Source organism: Oncorhynchus gorbuscha, linkage group LG09 (assembly GCF_021184085.1).
Source record: "Oncorhynchus gorbuscha isolate QuinsamMale2020 ecotype Even-year linkage group LG09, OgorEven_v1.0, whole genome shotgun sequence".
Classification (NCBI taxonomy): Eukaryota; Metazoa; Chordata; class Actinopteri; order Salmoniformes; family Salmonidae; genus Oncorhynchus; species Oncorhynchus gorbuscha.
The window spans coordinates 59,302,518-59,325,843 of record NC_060181.1 but is presented as its reverse complement, the minus strand read 5'-3'; the positions used below and the strand labels follow the sequence as shown (position 1 = coordinate 59,325,843).

The following is a 23,326-nucleotide window of genomic DNA, read 5'->3' as shown; positions in this document are numbered from 1 at the left end:
CCAATTACCATCTCGTCAGAGTAAGTTACTACACATAGTCCAGTTTGTTCAATTCTAAATAATATTTACTTTTAAATGAGGTGCAATTCAATGTAGTGAGCTTTGAAATTATGGATGTACTGTATGTCAATTTTAAAGTGGTTAAAATTCCTGACATTTTTATGATGTCAGTATGCTAAACTAAAAGAAAATATAAATTTCCATCAAGACTGACATTTTTATGTTTACTTTTTTGAAAATACTAATATTAATGGAACAAATCTCAAATTGATTGGTAGATGCTAAAATGTCATTTCAGCCAGTGGTGCCTGGCCTCAGTGACATTTATTGCACAACAATATATCTTTCTTCATTGAGTGTTGCAACAGAGTCATTGTTTTCATTGTATTGCAAGAAAAACACATGGTAAAAATAAGTCTATAACAATACGTGTTTTGTATTGTAGTCACATGATTATTAAAAGCACTGTTTGTCATCTCTCCAAAATTCCCTTGATACACGATGAGAAAAATATCCTCCATAATAACTTCCAAATACTTAAGAATAATAATGCATGTCAACAAAAAAACATCAAATGAGATCAAACAATCAAACACTCTCTCTCTCTCTCTCTCTCTCTCTCTCTCTCTCTCTCTCTCTCTCTCTCTCTCTCTCTCTCTCTCTCTCTCTCTCTCTCTCTCTCTCTCTCTCTCTCTCTCTCTCTCTCTCTCTCTCTCTCTCTCTCTCTCTCTCTCTCTCTCTCTCTCTCTCTCTCTCTCTCTCTCTCTCTCTCTCTCTCTCTCTCTCTCTCTGTGTGTGTGTGTGTGTGTGTGTGTGTGTGTGTGTGCCGAGACCACAAAGCTGCCAGAGCTTTGTCCAAAGATGTCCTTCCTCATCCTTGGATAATTGGGATGAGCCTCCAAAAACGGAAAGAGAACATGAGCATATAAAACATTTCCTTAAACATACCTATAGTGGGGTTCATAGTTCCGTGCTGCATCCTGGAATGCCTGCTCCTTCTCCATAATGTATTTAGAAGCTTTACAGCATGAAAATGAACAATGACCGTTACTGTGATTGACAAAAATCCAGTCTGATTCATTTTGATCAAGGGTTTTACAGTATGGCTCTTCGCTATGCAGCCAGATAATGTAATAAATACCATTTTACTCCCCCCCACCCACCCCCCAACATTGACCTTATTATGGGACATCTTTTCAAGAGGTCCCCCCCATGTCATATTTCGCTGACTGAATGTAAATGTTGGCCAGAAGCAGCCAGATCTTCTCAAGCTCGTCAGTGTCAACAATGCTCCAGTTCATCCTAGCTATGCGTTTGAGTTGGTTCCTGGCTCGAGGGGTTTGTTTGAGAATCATGTAGGCCGTCGCCATGGCTAGCAGTGCAGGCACATGATCCTTCTAAGTTAAAACAGGGAGCTCTGGTTAGTTGAGTGTTGTTTTACAGTCAATCACATCTAACATGCCTTTTGATTTCTATTAAGTAGACAAGGGTATGCAATGGAGTTGACTTACCTCATTGTTCTAAGGGTGTGTATGCCCACTCATGTACACCATCTGGAGTTGACTTACCTCATTGTTCGCAATCTCTGTGAAAACATTCAGGCCTTTCTCAACATTGGTTTTCTGCTTGGTGGCCAGAAAGCAGTAGTTCTCTAGGATCCGTAGTTGGACGTGTCCACTGGCTGTGTGGGGCTTTAACTCCTTCAGGGGATTCTCTGCCGTCCTCACAGCAAGCTGCTCCGACTCCTGCTTTTCAGTGGAGTTCCTGAGCATGGATGAAAATGGAAAATGAAGAGCAGTTACATCAATGACAACTTGACAGCCAGATGAATGAGCAAGGATAACATTCATTTACAGATGTGTTTTAGCTCATGTTTAAAATTTTTTTTTTTTACATTGAGCTCCAAAAGTATTGGGACAGTGACACATTTTGTTGTTGTTTTGGCTCTGTACTCCAGCACTTTGGGTGTGAGATGATACATTGACTATGAGTCTAAAGTGCAGACTGTCATCTTAAATTTGAGGGTATTTTCATCCATATCGGGTGAACTGTTGAGAAATACAGCACTTTTTGTACACAAGGACCCCCCCCCACCCACTCGACAAACTTGTTGAATGCATTTGCAGTTTGTTTTGGTTGTGTTTCAGAATATTTTGAGCCCAATAGAAAGGAATGATAAACAATGTATTGTGTCATTTTGGAGTCACTTTTACTGTAAATAAGAACAGAATATGTTTCGAAGCACTTCTGCATTAATGTGGATGCTACCATGATTACGGATAATCCTGAATGAATCATGAAAAATTATTTGGAGAAAGTTAGACGCATAAATATCATACACCCAAGACATGCTAACCTCTCACCATTACAGTAACAGGTGAGGTTAGCATTTTTGGGGGGGGGTCTATGATATTTATTCCTCTGTAACTTTCTCACTCATCATTATTACCAATTCATTCAGGATTATCCATAATCATGATAGCATCCACATTAATGTAGAAGTGTTTAGAAACATATTCTATTCTTATTTACAACAAAAGGGACTCCAAAATGACACTCACCATGTCAGTTCTCAAAGACTTCTCCTCCCATAGTATCGTCGTCTGGGTTAAGACAGACCCCATTCGTTGTCTTTCCAGGCCTTGTTGAAGTGTCGCAACCCATCACGGGGTTCACCTGTGTACCTGGGCACCAAATACAACCTCATTATTAAAAACATACCATTCTAAATAAATGTACATGAATTCAATAAATGTTATTCATATACTTACCACAGATAAAGTCCTTTGCAATAGTTAAACCCAGGGTCAAACTTGGCCCTGGATGATTGTTTTTCAGCCATCTCCAGAAACCTGGGAACTTCCTCTAACTTCCCAGATCTCCTCAGCAGGTCGATTAGATGTGCCAGTGTTGGGTAGTTGTCTAGCAGGAACATATGGGAAAGACATTACTTTGCGTCCAGGGGAGGTCAACTCAGCAGTGTATATTTACATTGAGGTTCTTAAGTTTAATTTTAAAGATTTGCAAATCTCCATTTAAGTTCTATTTCAGTGGGGAAGTTGTGTATTCAGATCCAGGAGTAACAGAGCCCTGTCACACCTGGTTTGCGCTCCTGTAGCTGCTGAAAATTGAGAAAAAAACTTGCTCATGGTGCTGCTTCCTGAAAGTCAGGTCAGACATCATATACGAGGAATGAGAGGTTCTATGGCGCCGGAGGGGATTCTATGGCGTCGGAGGGGATGGCTGCCGTTTTGCAGTTTTTTCGCATTGTTTGTAACTCATTGTACATAATGTTGCTGCTACCGCCTCTTATGACCGAAAAGAGCTTATAGACATCAGAACTGCGATGACTCACCTCGAACTGGACAAATACTTTTTCTTTAATGAGTCCGATGCGAAGGATATACTGCTTTGTCAAGACAAGGCCCAAATCCCCCATCATCAGCGAATAGAAAAGACAGAGGAAAAGGGGGAGGAGGGCGGGATGCCTTGTAAGAATTTGCCGACGAGTAGGTAAACCACCACTTCCCTCCGTATTATTGGCCAATATGCAATCATTGGAAAACAAACTGGACAATCTCCGATTAAGACTATCCTACAAACGGGACATTAAAAACAGTAATATCTTATGTTTTACTGAGACGTGGCTGAAGGATGACACGGATAACATAGAGCTTGCTGGCTTCTCTGTGCATCGGCAGGACAGGGCAGCTACATCTGGTAACACGAGGGGCGGGGGTGTGTTTCTATTTGTCAATAACTCTCGAGGTAAGTCTCGAGGTATTGCTCCCCTGAGGTAGAATACTTCATGATAAGCTGTAAACCACACTATCTATGCAGAGTTCTCTTCAATATTACTCGTAGCAATTCTATTTACCACCACAAACCAATGCAGGGACTAAGACCACACTCAAAGGGCTGTATTAGGCCATAAGCAAACAAGAAAATGCTCATCCAGAAGCAGCGCTCCTAGTGGCCGGGGACTTTAATGCAGGCAAATTTAAATCCGTTTTACCTAATTTCTACCAGCATGTCACATGTGCAACCAGAGGATAAAAAAACTCTTGACCACCTTTACTCCACACACAGAGACGTATACAAAGCTCTCCCTCACCCTCCATATCCTCCTGATTCCTGCTTACAAGCAAAAACTAAAGCAGGAAGTACCAGTGACTCGCTAAATACGGAAGTGGTCAGATGACTCGGATGCTACACTACAGGACTGTTTTGCTAGCACAGACTGGAATATGTTCCGGGATTCATCCAATGGCATTGAGGAGTATACCACATCAGTCACCGGCATTTACGATGTCGTCCCCACAGTGACAGTATAAACATTTCCCAACCTGAAGCCATGGATAACCTGCAACATTGGCACTGAGCTAAAGGCTAGAACTGCCGCTTTCAAGAAGCGGAACACTAATCCGGACGCTTATAAGAAATCCTGCTATCCCCTCAGATGAAACCATCAAACAGGCAAAGTGTCAATACAGGACTAAGATTGAATCCTACTACACCGGCTCTGATGCTTGTCGGATGTGGCAGGCCTTGAAAAATATTATGGACTACAAAGGGAAAACCAGCCGCGAGCTTCCCAGTGACGCGAGCCTACCAGACGAGCTAAATGCCTTTTATGCTCGCTTCGAGGCAAGCAACACTGAAGCAAGCATGAGAGCACCAGAAGTTCCGGACAACTGTATGATCACGCTCTCCATAGCCGATGTGAGCAAGACATTTAAACAGGTCAACATTCACAAAGCCACAGGGCCAGATGGATTACCAGGACGTGTACTCAGGGGATGTGGAGACCAACTGACAAGTGTCTTCACTGACATTTTCAACCTCTCCCTGACTGACTCTGTAATACCTACATTTTTCAAACAGATCACCATAGAACCCATGACCAAGAAAGCGAAGGTAACCTGCCTAAATGATTACCGCCCCGTAGCACTCACGTTGGTAGCCATGAAGTGCTTTGAAAGGCTGGTCATGGCTCACATCAACACCATAATGCCGGAAACACTAGACACACTCCAATTCGCAAACAACCCCGACAGATCCACTGAGAACGCAATCTCAATCGCACTCCACACTGCCCTTTCCCACCTGGACAAAAGGAAGACCGACATTATGTGAGAATGCTATTCATTGACTACAGCTCAGCATTTAACACCATAGTGCCCACAAAGCTCATCACTAAGTTAAGGACCCTGGGACTAAACACCTCCCTCTGCAACTGGATCCTGGACTTCCTGACGGGCAGCCCCCAGGTGGTACGGGTAGGCAACAACACATATGCCACACTGATCCTTAACGCTGGGGCCCCTCAGGGGTGCGTGCTTAGTCCCCTCCTGTAATCCCTGTTCACCCACAACTGCGTGGCCAAGTATGACTCCCACACCAACATTAAGTTTGCTGATGACACAAAAGTGGTAGGCCTGATGACCGACAATGATGAGACAGCCTATGGGGAGGTCAGAGATAGGACAACAACCTCTCCCTCAATGTGAGCAAGAAAAAGGAGCTACTCGTGGAAAAGGAGGGCCGAACAGGCCCCCATTAACATCGACATGGCTATAGTGGAGCGGGATGAGAATCCTTAACTTTAGTTCTTTTAGAAAATATTTTCTCAACTCGATTTCTTGAACTGCACTGTTGGTTAAGGGCTTGTAAGTAAGCATTTTACGGTAAGGTCTACATCTGTGATATTTGGCGCATGTGACAAATATAATTTGATTTGATTAATCAAGTTTTACAACACGATTTTCAAATGGGACTCGACAGAGATGGCATATAAATAGAACTAACCAGTGTTGCAACTTCATTGACCTGGTCACTCTTCAGAATGACACTGCATTGCTGTTGGCAGCCATTCATTCTAGAGTAAGGTACAACCGAGCCAGCTCCAACATCACCTACTAGCAATGAAAACATTCAAAATTAAGCTTTCTAAACCGATTATCTTCTAACATCGTAATAATAATATCCTTTCCTATGAGCACATGTAGTAATATATCTGGCCGGGTGTGAAACATACATTCACCCCCAAAAATGTCACTTATTTATATTATAGTTTAGCGGATAAGATAAACTATAGTAATAAGCAAATGAGCAAACTATAAAAAACAGCACATAACAGACAGAAAGAGATGCTAGGGATTCACAATTACAGCTGCAGAGAGCACACACTTGAAGGCTTGATTCAGCTGCACCGAACTTGCTATCCCTCTCACAATAGACAAGAGCTTCCTTGTAGAATTTCACTGCGCTCTCATAGCCTCTAAGACTCGTGTAGTGTTTAGCGATCTCGGCACAGATCTGTGCAGCGAGCTGCTTCTGCATGGGGACGGCGTCTGGCTGCTCCAACACCTTGGCCTGCACATCCCAGGCCTAAAGGTCAGCACAAGGCTGGGTTCACGTATATCTAAGCAATAGCAATGTTGTGAATTATGCACATATCTTGGGGGAGACCTAGACGTATGAGCATAATAATATATTTCAGTCATTTCAGTTTCTCTCATTCTGTGCCTGGTCCTTTATTAGGTGATACACAGGATGATCATGGACCTGGCAGGGAGAGGCACACAGAGTTATTCGAGGAGGGGTGTTCCCATAACAGTTCCGTTTGATCTAATATCACATTCATCTGGAATACTGTTCTTACCTCAAAGTTGTGGCTGAGGAGAGTTTAGAGACTAGAGACTAGAGACTAGGAGGAGGGCTTGTAATTGCCTTGTTAGAGGTGGATCTGTTCCATGAGCAGGTAGGCCTCAGCATGGGAGGGACACTGGTCCAGGCAATATTGGAGGCTGCTCTGTGCAGTGTCAATGTCACCTAAAGGACATCAGCATTGCCATCAAACCGATTGTTGTCATCCATGTTGAGAACCCCTCGGCATGAAAACAGAGCAGAATTCTGTCACATGCAATACAGTTGAAACTCGCCTGACTGAAACCTGACTTTGGCCAATGGCAAGCCACCCTGAAGGAGTCCAGGTACTATCTTGACCACAGTGTCCAAAACAGAGTTTTAATGCTGGAGCTGGGTGGCAGGAGGCTGGACAGTAATCTCTATAAATGGATCCATAGATGTGCAGAGCCCCTTTGCCAACTTTCTCCCCTCATCTACTGTATATCCCCTTACAATTTCTACACTGTCTGAATAAAGCGTGAAATTATGTATTGAACAAATGTATCCACACACATCCCCCTCCAGACTGACCTTAGCAGGACAGAGTTCTATGTACTCCGTGACAATCTCCAGCAGGAAGTCAGGGTCGAGCTTCTCAAAATAGTTCCACCACCAGCGGCAGGCCCTGCAGTGTGTGTGTCCACTGCATCGTTCAGCGGGTTGGTGACATCATCCTGTGGCCTGTGTTTCTTCACAGCCAGCACAGCGCAGGTACAGCAGCTCCTGACAGAGAGGAAAGAGCAAGCCAAGTGTGTCACAGGGTCTCCACAGTATTCAGCTCAGTAGGACTAGGGTAGCTCTACTGGTATAAACTGTATTGTTTATACCACAATCATACAGCAGAATGTGCATCCCAAATGGCACCCTATTCCCTTCATAGTGTACTACAAAAGCAATGCATTTGGGACATAACCAGAGAGTATCCTCTGGACCAGCCATAAAGGCCATAAAACTAAAGACTCACAGAACCAGCTGTTACTCAGAGGTTACTCATTCAGGCTGATGTCACTGTAAATGGCTTAACAAACACAGAAAATACCAAGAATTACTCAACAAAAAGTTGTGCAAAAGGCTACTGGGCTTTACTTTATTTCCACATAGTGGATAAGAATGTCAAAAGTGTAATAGGGTTACTTTGGCTTGGCCTTTGAACTGGATTAAACAGAGTAATATCTTTCCTCTATCAGCCTTAACCCTGATTTCCCGATAGACTGCTGGATCTCTATGAGAAACTCCAGCTGTTGCTCTGCATCCTCTAAGTGTCCCTCGATCAGCTGGCACCTGATAATACCTGGAAATACAGATAATGTGTAAGTCATTTAAAAACGGTTTAATATTAGTTAATAGATTTATTTCATTTCTCAACTAAGCAGTAAATATTATCCAATTTTGTATAGGTATATATGTATTTATTTTACTAGGCGACTCAGTTAAGAACAAATTCTTATTTTCAATGATGGCCTAGGAACAGTGGGTTAACTGCCTGTTCAGGGGCAGAACGACAGATTTGTACCTTGTCAGCTGGGGGATTTGAACTCGCAACCTTTCGGTTACTAGTCCAACGCTCTAAACACTAGGCTACCCTGTGTGATCATATACATTGCTGCATTAAAGCTCAAAAGCATATGCTAGAACAATCAGCGTAACCTGTCAAAGCTGAGACACATGTTTCATCCAGAGTCATGGCAGTCTTGTATCACTTCATAGCCCAATTGATTCTTCCCTGCAGAACCAACTGGTAGCGCAGCTCTGTGGCCAGATAAGCATCCCCTTGGGCTTGGGAGAAGGCTTTTGTCCACCATGATGTGGTTCTGCTGAATCACTGTCTAATTTCTATTTCTACCGTACTTCTACACCTGCATTGCTTGCTGTTTGGGGTTTTAGGCTGGGTTTCTGTACAGCACTTTGAGATATCAGCTGATGTACGAAGGGCTATATAAATAAATTGGATTTGTATTTGATTTCTTCCACACTAGTAAATGATAATTTTAGAGTATTTCTTTGTGTATACCTCATGTCACACATGGCATGTACTGGTTAAGAGACTGTTGCAATGTTACAAGTGTGAAGGGAAGGGGTTCGACATCTCTTCAGTGGTGTAACCAGTGTCTTTTATGTAAAATATGTTTATTGCAAACCATCAAACACGTCTTACCACCCATGTGAAAGCGAAGGGCATCCTGTAGAAAAGCTCTGGGCTGTGAGGCTCTTGGGTGTCCAAGCTGCTGATGAGATTTGAGAGCTGGTTCACTGACTGCCAAAAAGGAAAAAGGGTATCCCGTTTGACCACGTACACATCATGAAAACAGTCACCCTTCACAATTAGTTGTGTGGCAATGGGTTATAGTGTAATCTCTTTCCCATGTTAGCTCGTACTGTTTGAACTTTACCTCTGTGATGTCTCCCTCTCTGCATAAGGAGGGAAAAGTGAGCATTTTCAGGGCTTCCAGGTTGATTTTATCCTTCTGCGAGAGTCTGGAATGGGGTAGGAAACATCACATTAATGACCAACACTGTTTGTTTGATCCTAATGAAAACTTGGTGCTGTCAGGGTTTTATATGAGTTTTTCCCATGATGGCTTATGTGACAGACAAGGCTGGAGCAAAAGTAGAGAACACAATCTAAAGGAAGAACACCGAGTTAGACAATGAGAAAAAAAAGAGCAGGACTGTGCACTGCATGTGTCCATCCCTGTTCACAAAGCTACGGCTCAGCAGGGCTAAACCAGTGGCTCTGGTCTTGGGCTTAATTCCCTTAGAAACAGGCTCCACCTGAGTGATCCTCCTTCCTGCAGTTCATAGAATCTGGAGGAGTGCATCCTGGGAAACGTGTAGCTCTAGCGCTTCAACTCAAAGGCCTTTTTATATTCTCTGGCTCTGGCCAGGGTCCAGCGGGCGAGCAGTCAGGAACAATGGTTCAGTCATTATGCACTGGTTCCAGGCATCACGCTCCATTTTCATTTGCACTTGAATACGGACCCACTTGCAAAGGCTGACTGGCTCGTTCTTTACATGGCTGCTATTGATTGGCCAAATCCAGCAATGAAAGTGTTTATTTGATCCAAACAAATCTTTATAAACGACAAATTAAGCCAGCTAATATTTCCCGTATCATTATTTAAAGTTAACAAGAAAACCCCATTTCTAGAGCAAAAACACCTATGAGATGGGGTACTTCACCTCTGTGCTGCGCCTACAGTTTTCTCACAGTCCTGCAGGGTCAATAGAAGCTTCATATTCTTAATAAAGGCAGGGAGAAACCCAGGGAAACTAACAGTCACTTGGTTGACTGCCTCCAAAGCTCCGGAATAATTCTGTTGATACTCATAGTAATGTGCCTGAAACAGACAAAATATCACATCATTTATGGACATGTCGAGGGAAAGTCAAACGCATTGTTGTACATCTGTTTCAACAGACAATTACTCTACAAAAAGAGCAAAAGGAAGCAAGCTAGCATTAGGTCTCACTGTATTACCACAGGTAAGGCAAAATGATCCATTCAATATATGGTTAGATATGGTACAAATTGAGACACAGATTGTGTTAGTGAATAATAAACTCAGTCATCCTAGTAAGAATGTGGGACACAGAAAATCTAGCACATTGAAGTATAGTAACTAAGCGCCACATGAAATTATGAGAAGTGACAGAGAACTCAACAATGTCTCCAATGAGTTGTCCCATATCATTTCAGCAAGCCATGACACCCACCATCCTAGATTGTTGAGAAATGGTTTCTGTAGTTAGAAACAGGTAAGATTGGCATTCCTGAAACATTATTTTGTTGAAATGTCATTTTATCTCAGAGAAATTCATTGATTAAACCCAAATTGGCAATTTAAATTTATAAGATTCAGATAACATTGAATAAATATAGTACCCAACATCCGATTTGGACCAAACTTTTTCCTACCAATGAGTAACACATAAGGAATCCCCCAAAACTGTAAGAAGCCACCCACAGATCCCCCACACCCATCCCACCCCAACAACCAGTATACTGTACAGTATAATTTCTATATGTTTGACAAGTAGTATGAAGCGGTGACTTGGAGTATTGCATCTCCATACTATGTCATGTAATTCCCTGTGAATTTGGTGATGTTTTTCCCCCCTGTTCAGAGAAATTAGTAATTAAATTTGCTTGCATTATTTACCATAAAGTAGTGTAAGAGTACCATAGTTTGACCACTAAATGTCACTGTTTCTGCCATAACGCCACACTATCCATTTTGCTGGTCTCTTGTGTTTACTCTTAGGGATAGGCGTCATCAACGGGATTGTAGAGAAATAACAAATGTTGCTAAATATAAGTGTCTTATATCGGCTGAAAGCTTTAATTCTTGCTAATATAACCCCACTGTCCAATTTACAGTAGCTATTACTGCGAAACAAAATTCCATGCTATTGTTTGAGAGCTCCTAACAACAAAACACTTTTTTCACCACAATAGATTTGATAAATTCACCTCTAAAGGTGAAATGTGTACTTTCATTCTGATTTATCATCCAAAGGGTCTCAGAGATAACAGGAAGTGGCATTTTGTTAGATAAAATCCTTTCATATCCCAAAAAGGTCCATATAGCATGCACGATTGATTTTGTATTTCCACTCGTTCAATTTGCAAAGAAAGGAATCTGTGAAAATCTAACCCTAAACGTTGTTTCAACCAGTCAAATCACATTCATACTTATTCCTCAGAGACCCTACAACGTAATCAGACTTCACCATATCATTAGGGGTGTAGTATATCCTATAGGGCACCATATTTGAGAGCGCCGCTTTCATGGCACGCTGATGATGCGGGCGATCTTCACTTGATTGACTAACTTTGTCAAATAGGCACCAATCGGGGTCAAACAACGCTAGCTAGATAGATACGTAAAGCCCAGCTCATAGGCTGTCACAAAATGTAGCTGCTAACCTTGTGCGACAGCAAGCCTTTTCCTTTTGTACAATTTTTTTGCAAATGTTGAACTTTTAATATGGCTACTAATACTTGGAAAGCTAAATCAAAGTCCAAGTATACAGATTTGATAATATTCTTGCAGAAAAATTGAATATGAATGCGAATGTCTCCTTCATGATTTCCCCAAATGTACCTGGGGACTTCACACTAAAAGTCATGTAGTTTGCTCATACTTCGAGTTATCCGTCTGAAACATTGCACATACACTGCTGTCATCTTGTGGACACCATCGGATTGAGTGAAGTAGTGTGAAACAACCAGAGTGATGGCTAGATTTGGGACCTTTCTGTTGCATCTCAAAGATGGTGGTAGAAAAAAAACAAAATGGTTAGTTTATTCTTTGTATTTTCTTCTACCAGATCTGTTGTGTTATATATTCTCCTACATTCCACAAACTTCAAAGTGTTTCCTTTCAAATGATACCAAGAACATACAGATACTTGCTTCAGGGCCTGATCTACAGGCAGTTAGATTTGGGTATGTCATTTTAGGCAAACATTTAAAAAAAGGGGCTATCCCTAATTATTAAACAGATCACAACATTTCCTTTGCAACTTTGGGTAAAAAAAACAATAGATTTGCTCATGATGACAATCATTTGTGTGGTCATCCTCACAAGTCAAGCCAGTCCTCCATAAAAGCAAATTAGGTTGTCATTCTAATATGCTTAATCTGTCTCCAGGAAATGGCCCCTTTGCGTATGGTTTATTCGCTTCAAAAAAGGGATTAGTTACTGTTAGACCATTCCTGGTGAACAAGCAAACCATTAGGCTACAGCAGTTCTAATGGTTTAAATGTTAAGGTCTCTAATGGTCTTCAATGGTAAAAGGTCCAAACACACACTGTGCCATATTTTGCAATTGTAATGGTATTGGTTTGTGTTGGGTTTAATGTTGAATGTCACTAATCACAATACATATTTTCAAAAACATATGACTGCCATGCAATTCATTATTTTAGTAGCTAGACTGTTTCTCCATCAAAGTTTAGGGCATGGGGAAAGTTTCAAATGACATTTGCATAGGGAATGCCCTCTCAGAGAGCAGCTACTTGTTGGACTATACAAGGAGAGTTGGGTTGAAGCATTTGGTAGCTATGAGAAGGACAAAATGAATTGCTTGCATGGAGGACGACCACACAATTTTATTTCATAATATTGGTTTTCTACCCAAAGTTGCAAAGGAAATGTTGTGATATATACGGTTGAAGTTAACATACACCTTAGACAAATACATTTAATCTCAGTTTTCACAATTCCTGACATTTAATCCAAGTAAAGATTCCCTGTCTTAGGTCAGTTAGGATCACCACTTTATTTTAAGAATGTGAAATGTCAGAATAATAGCAGAGAGAATAATTTATTTCAGCTTTTATTTCTTTCATCACATTCCCAGTGGGTCAGAAGTTTACACACTCAATTAGTATTATGTAGCATTGCCTTAAAATTGTAAAACTTGGGTCAAACATTTCGGGAAGCCTTCCACAAGTTTCCCACAATAAGTTGGGTGAATTTTGGCCCATTCCTCCTGAAAGAGCTGGTGTAGGCCTCCTTGTTCGCACACGCATTTTCAGTTCAACCCACTCATTTTCTATGGGGTTGAGGTCAGGGCTTTGTGATGGCCACTCCAATAACTTGACTTCGTTATCATTAAGGTATTTTACCACAACTTTGGAAGTATGCTTGGGGTCATTGTCCATTTGGAAGAAACATTTGCAAACAAGCTTTAACTTCCTGACAGATGTCTTGAGATGTTGCTTCAATATATCCACATAATTTTCCTCTCCTCATGATGCCATCTATTTTGTAAAGTGCACCAGACCCTCCTGCAGCAAAGCACCCCCACAAAATGATGCTGCCACCCCCATGCTTCACGGTTGGGATGGTGTTCTTCGGCTTGCAAGCCTCCCTCTTTTTACTCCAAACACAACGATGGTCATTATGGCTACACAACTTCAATGATTAATTTCTCTGAACAGGGAAAAAAATATCACCAGATACACAGGGAATACATTACATAGTACGGAGAAACAATACTCCAAGCCGCATGATGTGTGGGGGGTTCCGGTGGCTTTTAATAAAAAATGTTATTACCTATTGGCAGGAAGAAGTTTGCTTCAAAATGGATGTTGGATACAATATCTATTGAATATTATCTGAAACCTGAAAATGTAAATGGACAATTTGGGGCCGATCAATTAGCTTCATTTCTCAGAGATCAAATTGTATTTCAACAAAATAATGTTTCAGGAAAGCTAATCGTATCTGTAACTATACACAGAAACGATTTCAGAACAATCTGAGATTGTTGGTTTCAAAATCCTCTTTATCATGCATTTTGCGGTGAAACATTTATTCTCAACGCAGGTGCCCTTCGTACCTTCCCATCAGAGCAAAAATGTCTGCTTTCTCTTTCAAGCCTTCGTCAAAGTATTTCCCAGCCTTCTTCTCTTATGCATCCTTACCAGTGGTTAGATCTGGTTGGGAATGTACACTCAGTGGGCCTACATATTGCACACCTTTTAGTTTGTCCATTTTCGTCTCACATGTTTTTACATTAAATTGGTCAACTTTAAAATTTCAATAGCTTCTTGGTCATGTCACCTACTGGACTCAAAGAAGGTTCCGAATTTCCATTGACGACCCTTATGTATTGCACACCCTTTAGTTTGTCCATTGTCATCTCACACATGTTTACATCAATTTTTCTAACTTTAACATTTCAATAGCTCCTTGGTCATGTGACCTACTGACTTCAAACAAGGTTCCAAAGGGCCACTGACTATATAAGGGTAGCTACTATAGTTATTCCATTGTACTGGATCTAATACATATTAGCATTTTACATACATTCATAAGTGTAAAAATGTTTTATGACATATTGTGAAAAAATCTCTTGGCTGCAGGCCTACACCCACTTTCAGACATGCACAGAGCAGACTGAAAGGGGAAGGGTAGCTCTTGACTTGAACCACAGGGGTTCTCTGCAAAGAGAGAGTAATCCAAAAGGCACAGACACACCCCTTGACATTCAACTGGCACCCTTGACCTGTATGTATTCTCTCCTTATTGGTCTCTGTGGTGCTTAGTTAATGGGAACTCCATTGCCAGCCCCATCGTAAAGTTTTTACACAGTCTGGCAGTCTGACTAAAATACCAGAGGTATGAGGAGAGACATCCTCCTTTGTATTTATGGGAACAAATATTCAGATCAGACACTTCAGATCCTATTCTTGGACAGTTATAAGACACAATGCGTTAATGCAAAAAAAAAAAAAAAATACTAATTACTGTCCATGAGTAACCTCAACCTTGTGGGTCTGTGGGTGTTTGGGCTAATAAAGTGCCAACTCAATTCTACCAGTGACTAGTCTCTCATGCCCCTATGAATGGGGACACAGGGCAATAGTTTTGAATCTAAACCAGACCTTTTTTACTGGAGTACACTAAGCCATAATTGGGGCTATTTTCTTGACACACAGTAACAGTTTACCAGATAAGAAGTCAAGAAGATCAAAAAGTAAATTGGTGTAAGGGTGTATTGAGTCCTGTGCTGCCACATTGTCATATCCATTCTGGATTCTGAGTGGTAAAATCATAGCTGAAAAATGCCTCTGTGTGTATACTGTATGTGGGAATTTCTTATGTCCGTCCTACATGTAAGTGTTGATACATGGAATATTCCTCAACTGCATATATCATAAATTGCTATTGCAAATAGAATTATTATGTTCAACAACTGACATTTTCAGATATTATTTTGTCAAACACACATTGGTGCTTACAATTCATTCTCTATTGTCATAGACTTGATGGGCACTGTCATCTGTGATCTATGTGATATGACTTTCTTTAAGCACGTACTGATGAAACTGTCACTTAATATTTTGTTCTTAAAGTCAACAAACGCTCTACATTTATTCACTCTGACAGGGTTGGATCCTATATGCTACTTTTATTATTCTCCTGTAAATGGTTCAGTGCCTATAATTTAGGCTGTGTGTAGAATGGGGCATAAAGGAAATGACCTCTACTAGATTATAGTGATAAGGAAATCAGCATACAGTTTTGGCCTGTGAATTAATTTGCCTATAACTAATCAGAATTCCATTGTTTACATAAAAAAATAGGATACTTCAAAATGAGAAGATCCTGCCATGGAAAAGATGACTGGGTGGACATGAAGTGGAAAGGAGGGGAAATAACCATGCAATAGGACACCTTCAGCTGTGGGGTCTTTGTAATGCAGGGTTGATAGTTATATTTATATTTTCAATAATGAATGGTTAGCTGTTATGTGACAATTAGGTCCATTTTTTTGGCCAAGGAAGTTGCACAGAACTTCCCCAACATCCCCTCCCAAATTGACATAGAACCTTCACAAAAACACATGGAGCAACTGCGAAAATAAATGGCTGAAGAATATACTAAAAATGGCTGGTATGTAATGACATTTAATTCAAAGTAAATGTAAATTCTTTATTTTTATGTAGTTGTGTGGGACAGCCATAAATTCAGTTGATTTCAGAGTTCAACAAAGCCAACAACTGCTTCATGTGTACCACTGATAAAGAACCTGGATGTGGGCCAAAGACTGACTTGGTTAGTAACTTTATGTTTATAATCTCTTGACAACAGTGACGGCATGTATGACAATTTATGATACAACACAATGGATGGCTAATTCGTCATACTGCATTGATATTTGATAATATTTATAACGTGTTATGCTTTGTTTTGTTTTAGATTGAATGTTTTGCATACCAACGGGGAGGGGGGGTTCCCAAGTGCTGTGCCTAGGAATGAAGACAAGAGTTCAGAGTGAAGACCACAAACTGAAAGTGCTGTCTTTGTTGTTGAAAGTGTATGCTACACCCCATCCACACTGAAGAGACTCTGAAATGTACATCAACCAGGGATAAAGAGAAAGTTAACACTGAAATGTTTTGTACTTATTTGAAGGTAAGTGTCTGTTGACATGTTGGAAAAGATTACAGGTCTACAATTTATTTTTAATTTGTCAAATTTCAATTTTTATTCATTGATTTTCTGGCCAGCATTACTGTGGTTACATGTTCAGTATATGTATTGACCAGCTAACCCACTGCAGCCCCACTCACTAGCTCACTCTCCAACCCTGCTTTGGACAATTAATAGCATGACACTCGAACTTTGCCCTTTTCCTTTATGATTGATATTAACGATGAAAGGAGATATTATATGTCTCTCTCCTATTGTGTACTGCTGTTAAATACAGTGGCAAAATAAAAATAAAAGGGAAAGTAAGTACTTAGAACAACCAATTATTATAGATAAATATTCAAGAAAAGGGTTAACACAACACTGGACTGAACCCCCTAATTTTCAAACTAATATGAATATACAACAATATAGAAGATACATGACTAGAGGTTATGCAATATGGGTGTATAACCACTGCATGCTTCTTAGGTGTGTAACTGACATGACCAAGGAGCTATTGATATTTTCAAGTTTGAAAAATGTATGTAAAATTGAGTGAGATGAAAATGGACAAACTAAAGGGTGCGCAATGTGTAAGCCCACTGAGTGTACATTCTGAACCTTGTTTGAAGTCAGTAGATCACATGACCAAGGAGCTTTTGAAATTAGAAAGTTTGAAAATTCATGTAAAAACGTGTGAGATGAAAATGAACAAACCAAAGTGTGTGCAATATAGAAGGGTAGTCCGTGGACATTCTGAACCTTGTTTGAGTCAAGTGGGTCACGTGACCAAGGAGCTATTGACATTGGAATGTAAACAAAAGTTTGTACTTTGTTTACACTCCCTAAGTAATTCAACTCGGAATACAAAATGTTGCTCACATTTCCACGTCTAGTAGTTTTGGAAAGCAAATTAATTTCCAAATCTTGAAAGTAATACCTGCGCAATGTGTGCGCAATTTTTCAACATCTTATTTGAAGTCTGTGGTTCAAGTGGTTTGAAAGCGCGAATATCCGTCGAATATCCAACTTGAAACTGGGTTTTACCTCGGTTACTTTTGTGACATATCTCAATCAGTGAATAGAGAATTAGCTACGGTGCAACACGTCAATTTACCAGAGTTGACTCTTCATCCTCTGTTTCTGCCATGACCATGTTTCACTTAAAACAGCAGTAATGACGTAGATGGTAAAAGTCTTCAGTGAATACCGCAGCCACCTTAACAATCAAAAAGCTAGATAAAACCAATTCTAGCTACATTTTCGCCATTTTACAAAAACTAGTTAGCGTCTTTTCGTTTACTTGACAACCACCGCCGCCATTTTCAAATGGTAAAGGAAGTTGAAAATGAGATTTAACACCAATGTTTCACAAGGTGGCGCACCAAGCAAGCTAAATGTAAAATACTGAACCACCCGCATGCTTGTGCTTGTGGTGGTTTAGCACGGTGGCTGTGAGAAGAGGACACTTGTGGCTACTTTGTATCAGTGGTGAACAGAACTCCCTTTAACATGTTTCCAAGTATCATAGTTTCTTTGAAAACATTCTTTAGTCACTCAAAGTCACTGAGTCTTTGTCTCGTGAGCTAAAATTACATTATTGTAAATACTAACAATGAAATAATAAAAACATTTATTTGTGATGTTTCTCTACCAGAAATGTATGGCCAAAACCCAGGCACCCAGTGTGTCTGTTAGGTCTGGGAATTGCCATGGACCTCAATATTTGATATTATCTCGATACTTAGGTGGCAATATGATATGTTTTGCCACTCTCACGATTCTATATGTATTGCGATTCAAACTGTGATTTTATTCTGATTTGATGTTCCAAACATATTGCTAGTGGTGGAAAAAGTACCTAATTGTCATATTTGAGTAAAAGTAAAGATACCTTAATAAAAAATAACGTAAGTCACCCAGTAAAATACTACTTAAGTAAAAGTCTAAATCTATTTGGTTTAAAATATACTTAAGTATCAAAAGTAAAAGTATACATAACTTGCAATTGCTTAAATTAAGCAAACCAGGCTCACACTTGTCTTGTTTTTATTTATTGACGGATAGCCAGGGGCACACTCCAACACTCAGACATAATTTACAAACATAGCATTTGTGTCGTGACTCTGACAGATGGTGGTAGGGTAGACCAGGGATGATCTCTTGATAAGTGATTGAATTGGACCATTTTCTGTCCTGCCAAGCATTAAAAATGGAGGAAGTACTTTTGGGTGTCAGAGAAAATGTATGGAGTAAAATAATAATTGTTTTTAGGAATGTAGTGAAGTAAAAGTAAAAGTGGTCAAAAATAAGTAGTACTTGAAAGTATTTTTACTTAATTAACTGACTTGCCTAGTTACATAAAAGTTTTTAAAAACTGAGGAAAGGGTTTGAATACTTATGTAATTATTTAGTTTTTTATTTGCGAAAATGTATAAATGTATAAAACCTGTTTTTGCTTTGTCATTCTGGGGTATTTTGTGTAGATTGATGAGGGGAAAAAAACTATTTAATACATTTTAAAATGGGGCTGTAACATAACAAAATATGGGAAAAAGGGCCTGAATACTTTCTGAATGCACTGTACATACACTATATATACAAAAGTCGTAAAATCGTGCACACAGCCATGCAATCTCCATAGACAAACATTGTCAGTAAAATTGCCTTGCTGAAGAGGTCCTGTGTAGCTCAGTTGGTAGAGCATGGTGCTTGTAACGCCAGGGTAGTGGGTTCGATCCCCGGGACCACCCATACGTAGAATGTATGCACACATGACTGTAAGTCGCTTTGGATAAAAGCGTCTGCTAAATGGCATATATTATTATTATTATTATATTATTAAGAGTTCAGTGACATTCAACGTGGCAATGTCATAGGATGCCACCTTTCCAACAAGTCAGTTTGTCAAATTTCTGCCCTGCTAGAGCTGCCCCGGGCATCTGTAAGTGCTGGTAGTATGAAGTGTACAATTATAGGAGCAGCAACGGCTCAGCCGCGCAGTGGTAGGCCACACAAGCTCACATAACGGGACCGCCGAGTGCTGAATCGCGTAGCCCATAAAAAATTGTCTGCCCTCGGTTGCAACACTCACTACCGAGTTCTAAACTGCCTCTGAAAGCAATGTCAACCCATAAAATGGGTTTCCATGGCTGAGAAGCCGTGCACAAGGCTAAGGTCACCATGCGCAATGCCAAGCGTCGGCTGGAGTGGTGTAAAGCTTGCCATCTGTCAGTCTGATGGACGAATCTGGGTTTGGTGGCTGCCAAGAAAACTCTACCTGCCCAAATGCATAGTGCCAACTGTAAAGTTTGGTGGAGGAGGAATAATGGTCTAGGGCTGTTTTCCATGGTTTGGGCTAGGCCGCTTAGTTCCAGTGAAGATAAATCGTATCACTACAGCATACAATGACGTTCGTAACGATTATTTTCTGTTTCAGCATGACAATGCCCCCATTCACAAAACTAGGTCCATACAGAAATGGTTTCTTGAGATCGGTGTGGAAGAACTTGACTGGCCTGCACAGAGCCCTGACCTCAACACCATCGAACACCTTTGGGATGAATTGAAATGCTGACTGCGAGCCAGGCCTAATCGCCCAACATCAGCACCCGACCTCACTAATACTCTTATGGCTGAATGGAAGAAGGTTCAGCAAAGTTCCAACATTTAGTGGAAAGCCTTCCCAGAAGAGTGGAGGCTGTTATTACAGCAAAGGGGGAACTAACTTCATATTAATGCCCATGATTTTGGAATAAGATGTTCGACTTTTGGTCATGTTGTGTATCTTTCATAATTTTTCCCCTAATTATTATTAGACTACCTCCACTTTCTTTCTCTATTGTTCCTTCATTCCTTCCTCGCTTTCAACAGTTAATAAATGAAATACGTTTCTTGTCCTTATCTTTACAATTATAATGACATCCTTGATGTTATACCTCTGAATAAATAACATCCTTGATTATACCTCTGAATAAATAACATCCTTGATGTTATGCGTCTGAATAAATAACTGCTATGGCCTACTGCCATCGCGGTCGCTCTTCTTTCAAACTACATGTAAGATTCTTCAGGAGAGGCTAGTGGAGGACAGGTGCTTGTGTATTGTGAAAGAGCCAGAGGCTATAAGTTCTATCAAGAGATAAGGCCAATACTGCATTGAATGTATTACCTGAAATGAGGTAGGCTAAGACATCTATATATAGAACAGGATTAGCGATTTTGGATGCAATTTGAATGGCGTTGATGGAGAGAGAGAGAAAGACTGAGTGCTCGCACCTGCATGGATTTAAAGCTAAGATATTTGAGTAAAAGGATGTTTTAAAACTCTGTACTCTGCAAACTTTCTACTTTTAAACTCGGAAAAAACAGAGATGCTTGTTCTAGGTCCCAAGAAACAAAGAGATCTTTTGTTGAATCTCACAATTAATCTTTAATGGTTGTACAGTCGTCTCAAATAAAACTGTAAAGGACCTCGGCGTTACTCTGGACCCTGATCTCTCTTTTGAAGAACATATCAAGACTTTTTCAAGGAAAGCTTTTTTTCATCTACGTAACATTTCAAAAATCAGAAACTTGCTGTCCAAAAAATGATGCAGAAAAATCAATCCATGCTTTTGTCACTTCTAGGTTAGACTACTGCAATGCTCTACTTTTCGGCTACCCGGATAAAGCACTAAATAAACTTCAGTTAGTGCTAAATACGGCTGCTAGAATCCTGACTAGAACCAAAACATTTGATCATATTACTCCAGTGCTAGCTACACTGGCTTCCTGTCAAGGCAAGGGCTGATTTAAAGGTTCATTTATGAACATTTGAACATCTTGGCCATGTTCTGTTATAATCTCCACCCGGCACAGCCAGAAGAGGACTGGCCACCCCACATAGCCTGGTTCCTCTCTAGGTTTCTTCCTAGGTTTTGGCCTTTCTAGGGAGTTTTTCCTAGCCACCGTGCTTCTACACCTGCATTGCTTGCTGTTTGGGGTTTTAGGCTGGGTTTCTGTACAGCACTTTGAGATATCAGCTGATGTACGAAGGGCTATATAAATACATTTGATTTGATTTGTAGCTGCAATAAAAAAAGACTGATGGTCACCTTGTTAATTAATTGCACTGAAAGCCAGATGGAGATGGAGAAATTAGATGTGCATTCTCTTTATATTACTGGAGCATGGGCTATGCTGCAGCAAATGTAGGTCTACCCGTCACAAGAAAAAAAAGTTACCATGATGAAATGATAGGTCTACATGCATTGTAAACTGCGCTCCATACTGAGATGGGCTGTCTGTCCCCATCCTGAGCATTGATTATTCATCATGCAGAGGCTGTAGAGAAGTCTGATTTAGAGGAAGCACATATTTTAAGAGTTCCGTTTAACACCATGTTGTTCATATAAATAATTGTTTATAATTTACCGGTTTCTCACAGTTATTTATCGTAGAAAAGGGAGTGGTTTTGGGCAGTAAATCTCAGTAACCGGGTTCCCGCCATTCAACCTTAAATCTATACTACTTTATGCCTATATTTGGTGTCTGACCTGCAATTCCCAAGCCAGAAACCTCATAGCGCTGCTCTTTTCCATATGTTCTGGTTTTATTTCCATGTGTCTGCATATTTGACTGGAAAACCCCGAGCAACGCTTTGCTGCTGGAAGTGTGCACATCTGAAAAACAGATGGCCCATACACACACACGACAATCGTGTGACCACACAGATTCGACCTCTGTGGATGAGAGCAATTGGCAAATCAGAAATGGAATCATTGACATATACTCAAAGAGACAACCTTATTTTTACATGCAGAGTGTCTGTGTGCTCTGTCTGAAATGTGCCATTGTTTGTTTTTGACCTCATAGTGACCTACCTTCTCAGGTTGTTTGTGAATGCATACAGTATGTAAAGCCTGTACATTTACATTTTGTAACTAAATATCAATACCAATCACATCAGATCTTTTCACATCAATTTTTTCCAGAGCTGATTTGATTGGTCAAAATACCTGCCTGTCTAAATGCAGCCTTGGTAAGTTAGGCTCATAGCCTAACAGTTGTGGGTTGAAACTACTAGTTTGCTTGTGTCATAGTGTGTTAGTCCGACAGTGTCCAAAAAGACAGCATTTTCCTGAAAATATTCATGACTTTCAAGGATGAAATTAAATATTTCTTACCTGATGCGAAATCGTTCCCGTCCATGACCTTGATCTAGGCCAGTGGGTTGGTCAGGATGGAGGTGCTGGCCGAGCTCAACCTCTTCCTCCATCTCCTTCGGGACCCTTTCGATCCCATGGAACGGCCTACTAGCCCTACCTGTAAAATGTCATGGATTTTTTGGTCTGTTCCCTACATACTGTGTACAATAGGCTTAAGCAGAGCCATATTATATTTGCCTAAATGTGACCAACTGGCTCGATTCAGTCTTATGTAGAAACATTTTAAATTGTGCTTTTCTTTTTTTACATGGGATAAAAGTAGAGACTCAGAGATAGAAAATTGTATATCATACACTACAGTTGAGGAACAATGGGAAAGTAATTCAGCTTCGAAGGTTGAAAAACTTGTAACGCCACGTTTGAGAAAATGAATGTTTTGGTACACCTACTGGAGAGCTCTTCTTTGCCTACACCCATTCAGCAACATTCACACCCTCTTAATTAAGCCTTAGCCCCACCCATCTCATTAATGATTCACATGTGAGGTCATGTGCT

The 23,326-nt window shown here is 40.4% G+C and overlaps 1 pseudogene; it reads right to left on the bottom strand.

The window, feature by feature from the left end:
- Positions 1–871: 871 nt before the first annotated feature.
- Positions 872–17,947, bottom strand: LOC124044409 (annotated as a pseudogene).
- Positions 17,948–23,326: the final 5,379 nt, after the last annotated feature.